The 15,694-nt window shown below is 37.2% G+C and overlaps 1 long non-coding RNA gene across 50 annotated transcripts in view; it reads left to right on the top strand.

The window, feature by feature from the left end:
* Positions 1–15,694, top strand: part of LOC102168027 (uncharacterized) — a 204,251-nt gene that overhangs the window by 79,304 nt on the left and 109,253 nt on the right. For 37 of the 50 annotated variants that reach the window (XR_014803622.1, XR_014803609.1, XR_014803611.1 and 34 more), the window contains one exon: positions 12,768–13,061. The exons of the other annotated variants lie outside the window; for them this stretch is intronic. This is a non-coding gene — a long non-coding RNA (uncharacterized LOC102168027). The remainder of the gene's footprint in view (positions 1–12,767; positions 13,062–15,694) is intronic. 50 annotated transcript variants of the gene reach the window in all.

Below are 15,694 nucleotides of genomic sequence, written 5' to 3'. Positions count from 1 at the left end.
ATTACATTGATCTGAGAAGACTGACTTTTGATACCAACATGTCAATGATTACCTGTGGGAAGCCCTGGAAGGGATGGTGAAAGGCAGTTTATGAGGGTAAGGGAGCATAACCTTGCAGACCAGGCAGTTCCTGTTAGCTTAGGGCAATTCCCTGGAGAATAGGGCAGCTGTATTGTCATCTGATAAGGTGGATTTGGGTGAGGCACCAACTGCACCCACTCTGAAAGTGGTGTCTAACAGCGTCAGCAACAATAACAACATAATTTCTAAGATGGCATCATGAATTATTAGATTTTATTCACTTCTATGTATCAGAAGCTGAATGAATTCGCAAACTGATCCAAGAAGAAACTTGCAGATTAAGAATCAACATAAAGGTTTAATAATCTGTGAGATAATAACTTATTTTAGCACCAAACAACTTCCACTCAACCAGTGTTTACTGAGCTCTATGTGCCAGTTCCCATACTAGGCACTGGTGATATAAAGGTAAACCAAACAGATGTGCCCCCCCTCCCCTCCAACAAAGAGTCTAACCTATAGTGGATTAATTAAACATTATACATCTAAAACACACACACACACAGATCTTACATGATAGTTGGATATTTTTGTCAAATGAAAATAGACTCCCATGCAACATGTTTTCCGCATTGTATGATTAGAAAATTCTCTTTCAGTTTTCAACTTCTTCACTGAAGAGTTTTGTGTGCGTGTGTGTTTGTGTTTAATGGATAGGGCAATGAAATAATGAAAAAAATATATAAGTTGTAATTAAATAGGTAAGTATTAACATTTCAGAGCAGAATTCATTCTGAAATTAAACCTCGGCAAGTTATTGAATAAATCTGAGCCTTTGTTTCTTTATCTTTAAAGAAAATGGCAAGTAAAATACTTACTGTGCAGGATTAATGTGTGGTATTCAAACAATGTCAGTTCTTTCCTCCTTCTAGAAACTATATCTTGAACATGGGCTTTAAAAAATAGGAAAATAAAATAGACTAATCCAAATTACTTTAGGATTATCTGACAATGAAAAACTCTGAATCTGCACAATTTCTATCCTTTGCTACAAATTTTTGGCACATGCAAAAGTTTTAGAAAGCAAGCCTTATTCTTAGTAAGTAAAAATATTAACCAATTTTGATTTCTCCTACTTCAGAGAGCAATTTGAGGGAAAAGGAGGCCATTGGTATGGAACGGATTCTCTTTGTCTCTAACTCAATTTTTATATGATCTTTTCACAATCATCATGAAGAGAGCAAAATTTGTTCACTTGTCTAAGGGCCCCACAGAGAAGAACTAATCTCCAGCTACTTAGTAGATTCCTACAAGTTAGAAGATGTATCTGAAAGATAGTATGACGGAGTTCCTATCATGGCTCAGTGGTTAACGAATCTGACTAGTATCCATGAGGTTGCGGGTTCCATCCCTGGACTTGCTCAGTGGGTTAAGGATCTGGCATTGCCGTGAGCTGTGGTGTGGGTCGCAGATGTGGCTTGGATCCCTTGTTGCTATGGCTCTGGTGTAGGCCAGTGGCTACAGCTCTGATTTGACCCCTAGCCTGGGAACTTCCATATGCCATGAGTGCGGCCCAAGAAATGGCAAAAAGACAAAAAAATAAAATAAAATAAAAAAATAAGAAATAGTATGACAAAAATGCAAACTTTAATGAGTCCTATAGTTAGGTTAAGACTAGACAAAAATGGGAGTTCCCTAGTGGCTCAGCAGACTAAGGATCCAGCATTGTCATTGCTGTGGTACAGGTTCAATCCCTGGCCTCAGGAACTTCCACATGTCTTGGGCATGGCAAAAAAAAAAAAAAAAAAAATAGACAAAGCTGTGAAAAAGACAGTGTTTATCTTTATCTTTGGTGTTCCTGATCTCTCCTTTCACTTCCCCTTTTCCATCATCTTGGGTACACAGGCTTTCTAATGAGTTCCCCTTTCTCCTTTACTGGAGGATCTGTTAAATTAATTCTAATTTGTAAATATATTACCCCCCTCGGAGTATTTCCTTGTCCTATCCAATGGAGATAGGACAAAGTCAGAGGAATATATAAATAGTCATTTCGAGAAATACATAAATCTCTAAGCAGTATAAGGGATATGTTTAATCAACTCATGGATTTCTATACCTAAAGACAGTTTGATGTAATAAAAGGAACATTGGGCAAGCGGAGTGGGCATAGGAAGTTTTTTCACCCATTCTCCCTTTTTGAGCAGTAGCATAATAGTATTCTGATTTCCTTTTGTGGAATTCTCTCTCCCTATTAAGTGAAAACTTCCTGAGACCATAAGTCAGAGTTCTTGCCTCACTGATTGAGGAGTGGGCAGATGACCCAAGAGTCAATCTGACTTTTTCTTCCTGGTCCTTGGACTCTTAAATGGAATGATCCAGGAATAAGGACAGCAGTTGGCCCCTCTTGTTCTGTGGTTGCTCTCTGTCAACACATTGAATGGTTCCTATTCCTGAGACCACTGTAGCTACCTGGTTTTGTCCTTTCTGATCTTAGCACTTGACACTTTGCTATACTTCTGTGAGCACTCTGTTATCTTCTTTCTTAGGATAGCCAGGGAGGTTTCAGATGCCTAAAACCAAAGACTGACATCTGACTCAAAGTTTCAGGAGGCATGATGGCTCTGTGTAAAATTCTTAGCCTCTCTGGCTCTGTTTTTTCATGTGTGAAAAGCAAGTGGTTGAATTAGTGGTTTCTAATTTCTCCTCTAACTCTAAAAAGAAATAAATATATAAGGCTAGCCCTTAGAAGTCTTTAATAATTCGGAGCATATGCTTATTCCTAGATGACTAGATGAAGGGGTAATGCACTTTCCTATTAACTGTGACTTCTAATTTGGTCTCTTAGCATGCCTTCAGCCTCTAAGACCTGAAGTCCATTTTAGGTCATTTAAGCAGAGGCCACATCTGCAGTATCTGACTGATCTGGCTAAACATCCTGAACTCATTGGCTATTTGCCAACCATATGCTAGATCAGGGCCTGTCAGAATGGCCTCATTTTGAAATTAGCCTGAGAAATTGCCTCTGAGAGAAAGGAGAACATGGGTAAAGAGCCCAAGGAATTGGCACAGCTGGGTATCATTAGCAATAATCAAACCTTATCCAGGATCAAAAGCAATAGGAAGTGAGGCGGGGGCAATGTGTGTATGTATGTGTATGCTTGTTTATGTATGTATTTATGCATATGTTCGTATATATGCATATGTCTATGTAAGAAAGTAAATGTGTAAACATGTTTAAAAAACTATTTCCTCTGCCTACTTTGCTCCCTCATGCTAAATGGAAGTTTTAGATGTACTGCAATCATCTTAGAATTTCAGTCTTTGAAGCAGTGACTTTGATGCTACAGACTTAGAGGAGGGTTAAATAATTATATCATTAACAAGAAAAAAAAAGTGCAAATATTAAGCAGCTGCAGGAAAATCTAAGCAATGTGATAAACAGATCCATGAAAGAGCCATATCCTTTTTTCTCTAGTTATTACATGTTTTATAATGATTAATTTTCTAATTATAAAATAGTACCTTTATTTTAGAAAACAATAGCTTGGAAAATAAATGAAGTGCATATAAAGGAGCAAATAAATATTACCTATACTTCTACCACCCAGATATATTCACTATTAATATCTTAATGTATTTCCTTCCATTTGAAGGAGATAGTTTTTAATGAGATAATCCAAATTTGGGATTTCCTAAGCCAAGCTCAGAAATACCTCTAATTCTGAACATGCATTTAGTTACCAATTTGTTAAATAGAGACAAGAAAAGAATTCCCTTAGCAGCTCTTACTTTAGCTTTAAAAATAATTATCCTGCAGATTTCATTTTTGAAGCTTAAATTTGGCATTTTGCATTTGCCCCACCCCAATCCTATTCCTTTTGATTCGCTCTGTTGTACCAATCTTTGCTCTCTGTCAAGTGTATGCCAAAGCACCCCCGCCCCAACCACACAAATCCATAGGACAAGTCAAAATAGGAAGAGATGTCAATAATAACAATTGATCACATGACAAGTACCTTACCAGTGGCTTTTTATATGTCATCTCATTTAATTCTCACAAAGCCTTATGATAAAGATACTATTAATATGCTATTTTACTGATGAGGAAACCAAACCTCAGGGAAATTAAATGACTTGCTCATGATGGTTACAAGCTCGTTATTGGCAAAGTGACATTTCTGCTCAGGTCTACCAGTCTCAAAAGCCATGCTACTGTAGCATATAAGGGCAAAGAAAAGCCATGCCTAGACAAAAAGGTGAAGACAAAAGTCTGTGTTTAGTGCTCCTAATTTCCATCCAGTAGAGCCCTTTTTGAAAGCAGTGTTGGATGGGAAGAAGGGTATTCATTAAGGACTTTCTGTATTAAGGTGGGTGAGATGCTTTGAACGTTATGATATTTATAGGGAACACTGACTTCGAGAACATTAGAGCTAGTATCTAGGGTGCTACTAAGTGTACCTAGCTAGACTAAGTATGACCTAATTTAATGCCTTGAATTTACAGATAAAAAAACAGAAGCCCGTAAATGTAAGATTATAATTTCTTGGCAATAATAGAGTATGACCTAGAATCTATGTCTCTTAGCTCAGTCTTGAACCTTCGAATCACACCAAGGCTTCTGTGTTTCATAAAGTAGATGAATCTGAAAAAACAAAATGATTTTGAATGGACTTTGAAGAGTATTGCTTTTTTCATGTGCTAGATGATGTTTTCTAGGTTCAAATTTTTTAGGCCAAAGCCACATAGTGGCTTTACTTTTGAGGCTTTGTATTTTTCTGATTTGATCAACAGAATCACATGAAATTCAACCAATTCATATCCCTAAGTTTTAAAATCCCCATGTGAAACTTTTTCTGTACCATCTGTCCTGTGTGTTTTTTTAATTTATATGGAACCACATAAGGCAGAAGTTATGTCTGAAATGGTTTCATGTTGCAACGAGTGTTCTTTCTCTCTTTTTGGATCTTTGTTATAATTTTTAAAATGGAAAAACATGTCAAACATAAAGAGTAACCAAATGAAACAAAAGTATAAAACACTGTCCCTTCATGTAGTTTAACAGAAAAGGTAGTTTAGGAAAAAAAATATAATTTGATGCATATGGATTTATATCTGTTTGAATTCCTTTGATTGGTTTCAAGCATACTTACCTTGGAAGAGGTCATTCTGCATATTCCCATCATTGAAATTCAGCACTTCTCTTCAATCTAGAATGCAAGGCCATTACTGAAGCCACTTTACCTTTAGTTTGGAAGGTACTTTCTTTCCCACTGGTTTTGACTGTAAGCTTGATCTTGAGCTTCTGAGTTTGACTATTTAAAGTAAGTAGGTTGCAGAAATAACAAGAATATTTCTCATTAGATATAATTTGACTTTATTCTAAAGTGAACTGGAATTCCCAGAAAACTGAATAAGAATAGATAGGGTAGATGTTATCAGATTTGTAGATTTAGGAAGTAATTCTGTGAAATGTCACTTGACTAAGTATATGTTTTGCAAAACTAAGCTCAGTCAGCACCACACCCAGGACATTTACTATCATTTGCATTTCAAATAAGCACATATGGATTTTCTATATTGATGCTTTTTCTTTGCGTTTGCTAAAGGCTTGAGTTATGTTAAATGAAGTGCAGAGGATATCTAAATGAAGGGTGACGAATGAGGGCAATGGATGCCTTAAATTTATACATTTAGAAATTTAATCTATCATTACCTTGGGAAAAAAATCATTGTATATGATTAAGGAGTAACTATAGGTTTAGGAAGTCTCATAAGTTAAAAAAATTAATTTAATTTATAGTTTGATATGTGACACAAAAAGAATATTTATACTTAATTGAAATACACTCGATATATAACATTGTGGGAAATTAAGGGATACAACATACTAATTTTGATACATTTATATATTGTAGTATGATTGCCACTGTATCGATAATTAGCAATTTTATCACTTTACATAATTATCATTTATTTTTAGTGGCTGGAATAATTAAGTTCTGGTCTCTTAGCAAGTTTGATGATTATAATACAATATTGTTGTTTATATTCACCATATTGCACATTATTAGTTCTCTAGGCTTATTTATAACTCATTGCAAATTTGTACCCTTAAACAACATATGTCGTATCCCATCACCTCCACCCCCATCCCCTTGTAACCACCATTTTACTCTGTTTCTACAAGCTTGGCTTTTTCAGATTCCACATAGGACTGAATCATACATTACTTATCTTTGTCTGACTTCCCTCACTTAGCATAATGTCCTCAAGGTCCATCCATGTTGTCACAAATGACAACATATACTTCTTTGGACATGTCCAATAATATTCTGTTGTGTTTTTATACCATAGTTTCTTAACCATTCATCCATTGGTGAGCACATAGGTTGTTTCCATATCTTGGCTATTGTGCATAATACTGCAGTTAATATGGGAGTGAATATATCTCTCCAATTCCTGTTTTTGAAACAAGACTCACAGACTTACCAAAGGGGAAAGGTCGGGGGGAAGGATGGATTGGGGGTTTGGGACTGGCATATCCACACTCTTGGGACTGGTATATGGAATAGATGGTCAATGGGAACCTGCTGTGTAGCACAGGGAACTCTACTCAATATTCCGTGATAACCTATATGGGAAAAGAATCTGAAAAAGGATGGATATGTATATATGTACACTGAATCACTTTTTTGTACAACAAATTATTACAACATTGTAAATCAACTATACTTCAATAAAACTTTAAAAACTGAAAAAAAAAAATCCTGTTTTTGTTTCCTTTAGGTATTTATCCAGAAGTAGGATTGCTGGATAATATGGCAGATCTTTTTTTTTTTTTTTTTTTGTCTTTTTGTCTTTTCTAGGGCTGCACTCCCAGCATATGGAGGTTCCCAAACTAGGGGTCTAATCGGAGCTGTAGCCATCGGCCTATGCCAGAGCACAGCAACATGGGATCCAAGCCGCATCTGTGACCCACACCACAGCTCATGGCAACCCTGGATCCTTAACCCACTGAGCAAGGCCAGGGATGGAACCCGCAACCTCATGGTTCCTAGTCGGATTCGTTAACCACTGAGCTACAATGGGAACTCCTGGTAGATCTATTTTTAATTTTTTTGAGGAACTTCCGTATTGTTTTCCACAATGGCTGCACCAATTTACCTTCTCAGTAACAGTGTACAAGGTGTCCATTTTCTCCACATCCTCACCAGCACTTGTTATCACTTGTCTTCTTGATGATAATCATTTAACACGTTATCATTATCTCATTGTGGTTTTGCCGTTCCCTGATATTTAGTGATTTTGAACATCTTTACATGTCTATGTGGGCCATTTGGATGTCTTTAGAAAATGCCTATTTAGTTCTTCTGTCCATTTTTTGAGTTGAGTTCTTTGCGCTTTGTTATTGAGTTGTATAAGTTTGTACATTTTAATATTCACTAATTATACAGTATTCAAACATATCCTTTATTCTTAAATCCTATATCCTTTGACAGATTACAGAAGGAAAATTTATGCATCCAGAAATCCTTTTCTCAATTCCCTGATAGTGGCAAAGACTGAAGGAAAAAAATACAGGTTTCCACATTATTTTATGAGAAGCCCTATTCTATGATGTTAGATAATGCTGTCCTATGTGGGACTAAGATTCATTTATTCTCAAATGCTTTCTAAATGTCTGGACTAGGTTCTGGATACACAATAGTAAATGAAATAGATATTACCCCAGCTTCCCGAAGCTTCTAATCCCATGGGCAAGACAGAAAAGGTAAGTAATGACAAGTTGTAAAAAATGCTATAATAGAAACAAGGAACTCAGGTAGGGAATATCTGGGGTGAAGGAGATAGGCAAGAAAGGCCTCTATGAAGAGATGACATACATTTATTTATTTTTCTATAAATTGCTTGGTAGTTTTTACTTTTAATTTTGTTTTACTGGAGGATAGTTTACTTACAGAGCTATATTTTTTTCAGGTGTACAGCAAAGTGAATCAGTCATACATACATATAAGTATATCCATTTTTTTTCCCATATGGGTTACTCAATAGTAGCTTTTCCTGTGCTGTATAGTAGGTGCTTTTTAATCATCTATTTTATACAGTAGTGTGTATGTGTTATTCCCATCCTCCCAATTCTTCCCTCCCACCAACGGTTACACCTATGGTAACCTTAAGATTGGTTTTAGGAGTTCCCGTCGTGGCGCAGTGGTTAACGAATCCGACTAGGAACCATGAGGTTGCAGGTTCGGTCCCTGCCCTTGCTCAGTGGGTTAACGATCCGGCGTTGCCGTGAGCTGTGGTGTAGGTTGCAGACGCGGCTCGGATCCCGCGTTGCTGTGGCTCTGGCATAGGCCGGTGGCTACAGCTCCGATTCAACCCCTAGCCTGGGAACCTCCATATGCCGCGGGAGAGGCCCAAGAAATAGCAACAACAACAACAACAAAAAAGACAAAAGACAAAAAAAAAAAAAAAAAAAAGATTGGTTTTAAAATCTATGAGTTTGTTTCTGTTTTATAAATTCTTTTGTATCATTTTTATTGGACTCCACATATAAGTGATATCATATGATATTTGTCTTTCTCTGTCTGACTTACTTCTCTCAGTATGATAATCCATAGGTCCAGAAGAGATGATATTTAAAATGGAATGCTTGATGAAGTGGGGTCAGAATGAGGTATTGCTTTTGGTTGCTACCATTTTTTGAGCTATAATTCTGAGCCTGATTTTTGAATATATTATCTAACATCTCCAATATGATGCCCATGTTACAAATGAGCAAAGCTGGCTAGGCCTTAGGTACCAAGGTCACAGTGTTAGTAATAAAGGGAAGGGAGGCCGAGGGAGGGGGCATAATCCTGGTCTGACTCCAGTGGTCATAGCCTTTGAAACTATGATTTCATTTCTAGAAAAACTATCATAAAGGAAAAACCAGAAATTCAAATGCAAATTTAAGTAAAAGGATGATTGTCTCAACTCATTGTTTTTCAAATTCATACTAGTGTTTTTATTAAGAGATAATGGGGAGGGATAAGGAGGGATTTCTGATTGAGTTATAGTTTTATTTAATTATACTCATCTTCCATTTTTAAATAATTTGTGTATTAGAGGCTTTAAAATAGGTAACCATCAAAATTCTAGAAAAGTTGTCAGATTTTATCAAGCTATATTTGGAAAAAGGGAAAGAAATCAAGAGGGAAGGGAATCTATAAAGTGAAAAAGCAAGAAATAACCACAGAGGAGATGGATTTTGTGTAAATCTTTCCTTTAGACGTTAGACACTGTTTTCTCCCCATTACCTAAAGCTAATGAGATTTCTATGGTTACCCCAAATGCAATTCTAGAAGGCATTCTCAGACATTTTCAGGAAGCTTTAACAAAGAGTGTTCATATATAATGGGTACATCCCCATTATCTCCTTAATTCCACAGATTTATACAAAAAAAATTAAGTAGAAACAAAACCTAGGGCAATAGAAAATATTTTTGATGAAATTGATGTAGGTGGGTTTGAAATTTCTAATGACTAAGTACTAAATAAAGCAAGCAGAGAATAAAGCACTCTTGGTCAATTAGAATATTCATCCACCCATGAACTGCTTTGGGCCTACGTAGATTATGGTCCTGTAGAACTAAGTAATACAAGGACATGCCAGAAAAATTACCCAAAACTTGAAAATAAGGCCAGAAGGGGAAAAAAAAAAAAAAGTGGACGGCTTGTCTTGCAATATAAAACAGAGACAAAGGCCACCTAAGGATAGTGCAGGGAAGATGCTTAGTTAATAGCAGTACTTACTATTGATTAAAGGCCCAGACCTGGTAACATGGTCCACTAACTCAGACTTTGTCAGGTAGAGATGGTAGTGGAGCCTGGTAGAACAGATAACCCAAGAGATTAATGGCCTGTTGGTCCATACCAGTTTATATCTTAACCCAGCAATGTTTTTCTGATATTTCTTTGTTAAATTTTCTACGAATACCCCAGCTTCCTAAATTCTTTTTTTTTTTTAATTTTTTTTTTGGCATATGGAGGTTTCCAGGCTAGGGGTCCAATCAGAGCTGTAGCTGCCGGCCTATGCCAGAGCCACAGCAACTTGGGATCTGAGCTGCGTCAGCAACCTACACCACAGCTCGCGGCAACGCCAGGTCCTTAACCCACTGAGCGAGGCCAGGGGTTGAACCCACTTCCTCATGGAGACTAGTCCTGCCTCACTAACTAGCCCTAAATTCTTTTTGAACTTGCCATAACATCTTACTGGCTCTCTTATTAGTTGATGAATTAAAGAAAATCTTTTACATGTGTTAATTTTACATTTGATTGAGAGTCATGATTTTACTTTTTGAAAATTATTCTTTAATATGGAGGATAAGGAGTCTGTCTTCATTATTTAGTTTTATTGATGCTCAGTGAAATGGCATTGTTTATAATTTGCTATGAGTATTTATTCCTATTACTTGATTTATAATACACTGTGTATATTTATGCCTGTTAAACCTCCACAGAGGAGGTTTTATTCTTTTAAATTAGTGCTTTTGCAAGCAAATCCTCAAAAAATTTCAATTAGGTGAAATATCCAAATTTGATAGGCCCAATTAACATTTGTAGTGAGGACCCTAAATGCCTAAGATAGACAAAACAGAGGCCAATTTGGTGATACAGTTAAGTAAAATTGACATCATCTTAGATCCTTCTGATTTCCTCTTTTGCCTCATTCTCCTTTTATCTTCCTGTGGATGTTTGGTAGGGTATATTGAGACAGGTATTTTAAAGAGCAACTGAGTGAGCCTGTGCTTCATATCCGTTTGCATGCCTTTGTTATTTGCCATTCAGTAAGGTGAATGGATACCCTATTGCTAACAGCATAATTTATGCTTTGGATTCTCTGCCTCTAGTATTCCACTGATTTAAAACAATGTAGATTCCAATTTCACAAGCAATACTCATTAATGGATTTCTCCATTTCTTTGACTAGAAGTGAATGACAGATTGTGAAGATTGCTTTGAATTATGAGGAAACTCTGATATGAATAAAGTGGACTAATAATGAAGCATTCACTTACTGATCACATCTCATTTGTCTACGTTCCATTAATTTTATATAATGCCATACTCATTGACTTAGGTGCTTTGTGTTTGTTATCCTAATGTGCTGTGGAAATAACACCTTTTGAAATTCCCAGCTCAAATTACCCTGCATAACAGTTGAAAGTGATAACTTGAGCTTTGGGGATGGGTTGTGCTGTATCAACACCATCAGTTCTTTTCACTTTTGTAAAAAAACCAACAACAAAGTAGTTGAAATATAAATGCTCCAATTTTGCCTGATCATTGTGTCAAGTGATTTCCATTACTGAGAGCTGTTAGGTATAAACCCATTAGTCATCTTTTGGCAATTGTGGACCAGGGAATTGCCACATTATTGTAAAGAAACTAGGAGCTTCCTTTGTGTTTCATGTTTACTTATTATAGACAAATCAAAACATTATTAGGTCCTGGATGTTAAAGTTCCAGAAGAGTCTCAAGATCTCTCATTGTTCCTGAAACTTTAAACTCTTTTAAAACAATTATCTTGGTTTGATACTAACTGGCGAAGTGATATTTGGCCAGTCAGTTAACCTCTCCCTTCTGGGTTTCTTTATCTTGAATAGGCGGTTACTGGGGTAGGTGATTGGGAAGATTTATTTTCAGTAAGCCTTATTTATTTGTTTATTATTATTTTATCTTTTCTAGGGCCGCACTCACAGCATATGGAGGTTCCCAGGCCAGGGGTCTCATCAGAGCTGTAGCTGCCGGCCTGTGCCAGGGCCACAGCAATGCCAGATCCGAGTTGCGTCTGTGACCTACACCACAGCTCACAGCAACACCAGATCCTTAACCCACTGAGTGAGAGCAGGGATCGAACCCACAACCTCATGGTTCTTAGTCGGATTTGTCAACCACTTAGCCACAACAGGAACTCCCAGTAAGCCATTTTTAGTCTTTAATTTGGGCCTTTGTGTAACGATAGCCAGAGATTTATAGGGTGTAACTAATTTGTGAGTTTTCTTTGAAAATAATGATACTTTACATTATTAAACTGTTCACAGTTTACAAATTACTCCCAGAAACAGGGTAGTCCCCTCATACCCAGCAGCTTGTAGTATGTAGTAAGTGTTCAGTATATGCTTGTTGTGAATTAATACATTCTAATGCAAATGTTTTAAACCTTCCTAGTTCAGGTTTGCCTTTTTCCAAGTATTAGAATAATAATAGATAAGAAAAACATTTGGCCTTTCCTCATTTTCTTAAATGGAGATGAGTTAATCGTGTTCGTTATAATGGAAGATAGATGTTTTCTTAAGTGATTTGCAATAGGCAACATGTGGGAAAAGTACTGGATTTGGAGAAGAACTTGTTTCTATTCTGGCTCTATAGCTCAGCTGGAAAATTCATATCTCTTATCTGTAAAGTAGGAATGGTATCACTCAGAATTGTGGTATATATGAAAGTACATCATCATCTGTGAAGTGCTTTACAACTGTGAGATAGTCTCACTCTTTGATTAGCTTATACAACTCATCAAACTAGATTAAGATCTCTTAATTCTTTCCCCCTGGGTTTGAAATGGATAACTAGAAAGGTCGATGAGTTAGTTATGCTCACAAAACCAAGGTGAAAAGCCAAGGCAGCTATGACAAGGTTGAAGTTCATCCATCAGAAGTGAATGAAACAGAAAGGTCCACCTCCCTAATCATTTTGATCACCAGGGTGATGATGACCGACCAGTGAGACCAGTCATGGACACCCAGTGTAAAGATGGCCGTAGCAGATGTGATCATCCTCATTGCAGATGATTTAATGGAAAACAGCAACCATTAACAACACAAGACTGGCAGTAGGGGAACCTTGATTTAAACTCCTGCCAATGACAAGGAATGTGATCTAAAGCTAGTTACTTAATCTTTCTGAGCCCCAGTTTCCACTTCTGTGGAATCGTGGTTGGGATGTTGGACATCATTGCTGATTCCTGTTCCAGACACGCCTTCCAGCGATGGAATGAGGTAGGTATTTTCTTTTGTTTCAATTGCATGTCTTCTCAAATTTACCCGGAATGGTGTTTTACGCTATTCTTTATTTTGTGCCTACCAATCATTGCATTTTAGTTTGGTCAAAACACCAGTTTTGGTTTTTAGGATTTGAAGTTTGAAAGGATGTTGCCAAAGGAAATTCTGAGAGACTGATAATTAAATTTATCCGTTCACAATTCAGAGAATAAATTAGGCAGCTTCTTTTAACAGCAAAAAAATGATTTTCTCAACACAGTCCAAATTAATAATAAAACAAAATGATTGTAATCTAAGATTATGTATACCTAAATCATAAAATGGGACTTCTTATTTTATTAAATTAGATCAAATAAGGTTTTTCTTCAAGGTAAGTAAAGCAACATTCTAAGCTCATTTTTACAGAGGGAAATTCTGCTTAGAAGAACTAAGCAGATACATTACACCCTGACATTAAGATTGATAAGGCTGGTAAACTGTTCACCAAGGAAACTAGAGAGAGTTATCTCTCTTGAGACATGTAAATGTGAATCAAGCTAATGAGGCGATTTATGAATCAACCTTAAATAACTAAAATGAATCAAGACCTCCTGATGCTATCAGATATCTTCTCACCATTTATTCATTTACCTGTCGACCTTATTTGGCTATTGCAAAGACCAAGTAAGTAAGAAGTGAACACTCAGGGAAACGCCTCAGGGCTGTAACATTTTCTTGAAGTAGGATCAAGCAAGATGGGGACTAAGCTGAGTCTCTGCAGGTGGAAACCTTTGCAGCTTTGTACCAGCAAGGTACCATACTGGGTACATTGTTACTGGTACAAAATCAGGTTTTGTGCAGCAAAGAGGAGGAAATGGCTGTTGGTCAGGAAACAAGCACTACCTTCCACACATACTATCCAGCACACTCATGTCTGATTGATTTCCTCTGAGTGAGTACCTGTTCAATCATGACCTCCAAATTTTATTCCCTTTCTTTTAAGCTATAGAGCCACCAGAAAATAAAAAAGAAATCCATGAAAAATAGAAACATAAAACTAACAAACTTCTTTCACATGAGCATCACTGAGGTAACTGCCAGAACTCTGAAGAACAGTTTGTAAACCACTGTTTAAGTTTGCCAATTTAAAAAAAATTTGTGATGTCCAGGAGTTCCCTTGTGGCTCAGTGGGTTAAGGATTGAGCATTGTCACTGCAGTGGCTCAGGTTGCTGCTGTGGCGTGGGTTTGATCCCTGACCTGGGAACTTCTACACGCCATGATCGCAGCCCTGAAAAATTGTGACATCCAAAATTAAAAACATAATATGGGGCTAGTTTGCCATGCCCAAAATTGATCTGTCAACTCACTTGTTTCTATCTGGTAGATGTTTTTTTAAACCCATCTCCTCTTTACATGTTATACCAGAGTAAGCAAAAATTTCCCTTCTCTCCATTAAACTAAGCTATTGGGAGTTCCCATCGTGGAGCAGTGGTTAACGAATCCAACTAGGAACCATGAGGTTGCGGGTTCGGTCCCTGCCCTTGCTCAGTGGGTTAACGATCCGGCGTTGCCGTGAGCTGTGGTGTAGGTTGCAGACGTGGCTCGGATCCTGCGTTGCTGTGGCTCTGGCATAGGCCTGTGGCTACAGCTCCAATTCGACCCCTAGCCTGGGAACTCCATATGCCGCGGAAGCGGCCCAAGAAATAGCAAAAAGACAAAAAAAAAAAAAAAAAAACACTAACTTATTGAGGTCCATAGTGCTGAAGACTTGATGCTAGGGAGGCTATTCTCTAGTACACTCTGCATGTCCTCTCTCCCAGTTGAGTAGTACATTTACCAAGACTCAATTGTGCTTTTCTAAGCTGCCTGTAGTAGTTGTACCTGTTACTATAATAATGTAATTTTAGTATTATGTAATCAAAGAAAGAGGAATGCAAAAATAAAAGTGCTGTCTTGTGAGAATTCGGTTGACGAAAATTAACTTAAAATGAATCATTTCACCTAAAGCTAAAACTCTTAAAACATCTAGAAGAAAATATAGGAGATAATTTTTGAGACCTTGGCTTAAGCTAAAATGTCTTAGATGGAACACAAAAAGCAAAAATTATGACAATAAAATCAATAAATTGGACTTCATAAAATGAAAACTTTTTGGTGGTTGAAAGAAAATTAAAAGGCAGGCTTGAACTAGGAAAAGAATATTTGCAACACATATACTTGGTAAAAGATACATCTACAATAATAAAGAATAAGTAAACAATTCTGGAGTTCCCGTCGTGGCGCAGTGGTTAACGAATCTGTCTAGGAACCATGAGGTTGCGGGTTCAGTCCCTGCCCTTGCTCAGTGGGTTAACGATCCGGCATTGCCGTGAGCTGTGGTGTAGGTCACAGACGCGGCTCGGATCCCGCGTTGCTGTGGCTCTGGTGTAGGCTGGCAGCTACGGCTCCAATTAGACCCCTAGCCTGGGAACCTCCATATGCCCTGGGAGCGGCCCAAGAAATGGCAAAAAGACAAAAAACAAACAAACAAACAAAAGAACAGTTCTTACAATTCAGTAAGATTATATATACATAGTACAAAATAATAAACAACCCAGGAGTTCCCGTCATGGCTCAGTGGTTAACAAATCTGACTAGGAACCATGAGGTT

The sequence above is a fragment of the Sus scrofa genome, chromosome 5 (assembly GCF_054392235.1).
Source record: "Sus scrofa isolate SSC_HxYL_T2T_F1_AM1 chromosome 5, Sscrofa_HxYL_maternal_Yorkshire_Landrace_v2.0, whole genome shotgun sequence".
NCBI lineage: Eukaryota > Metazoa > Chordata > Mammalia > Artiodactyla > Suidae > Sus > Sus scrofa.
The sequence above is the reverse complement of the archived record's forward strand: the minus strand, read 5'-3'. Positions and strand labels throughout refer to the sequence as shown.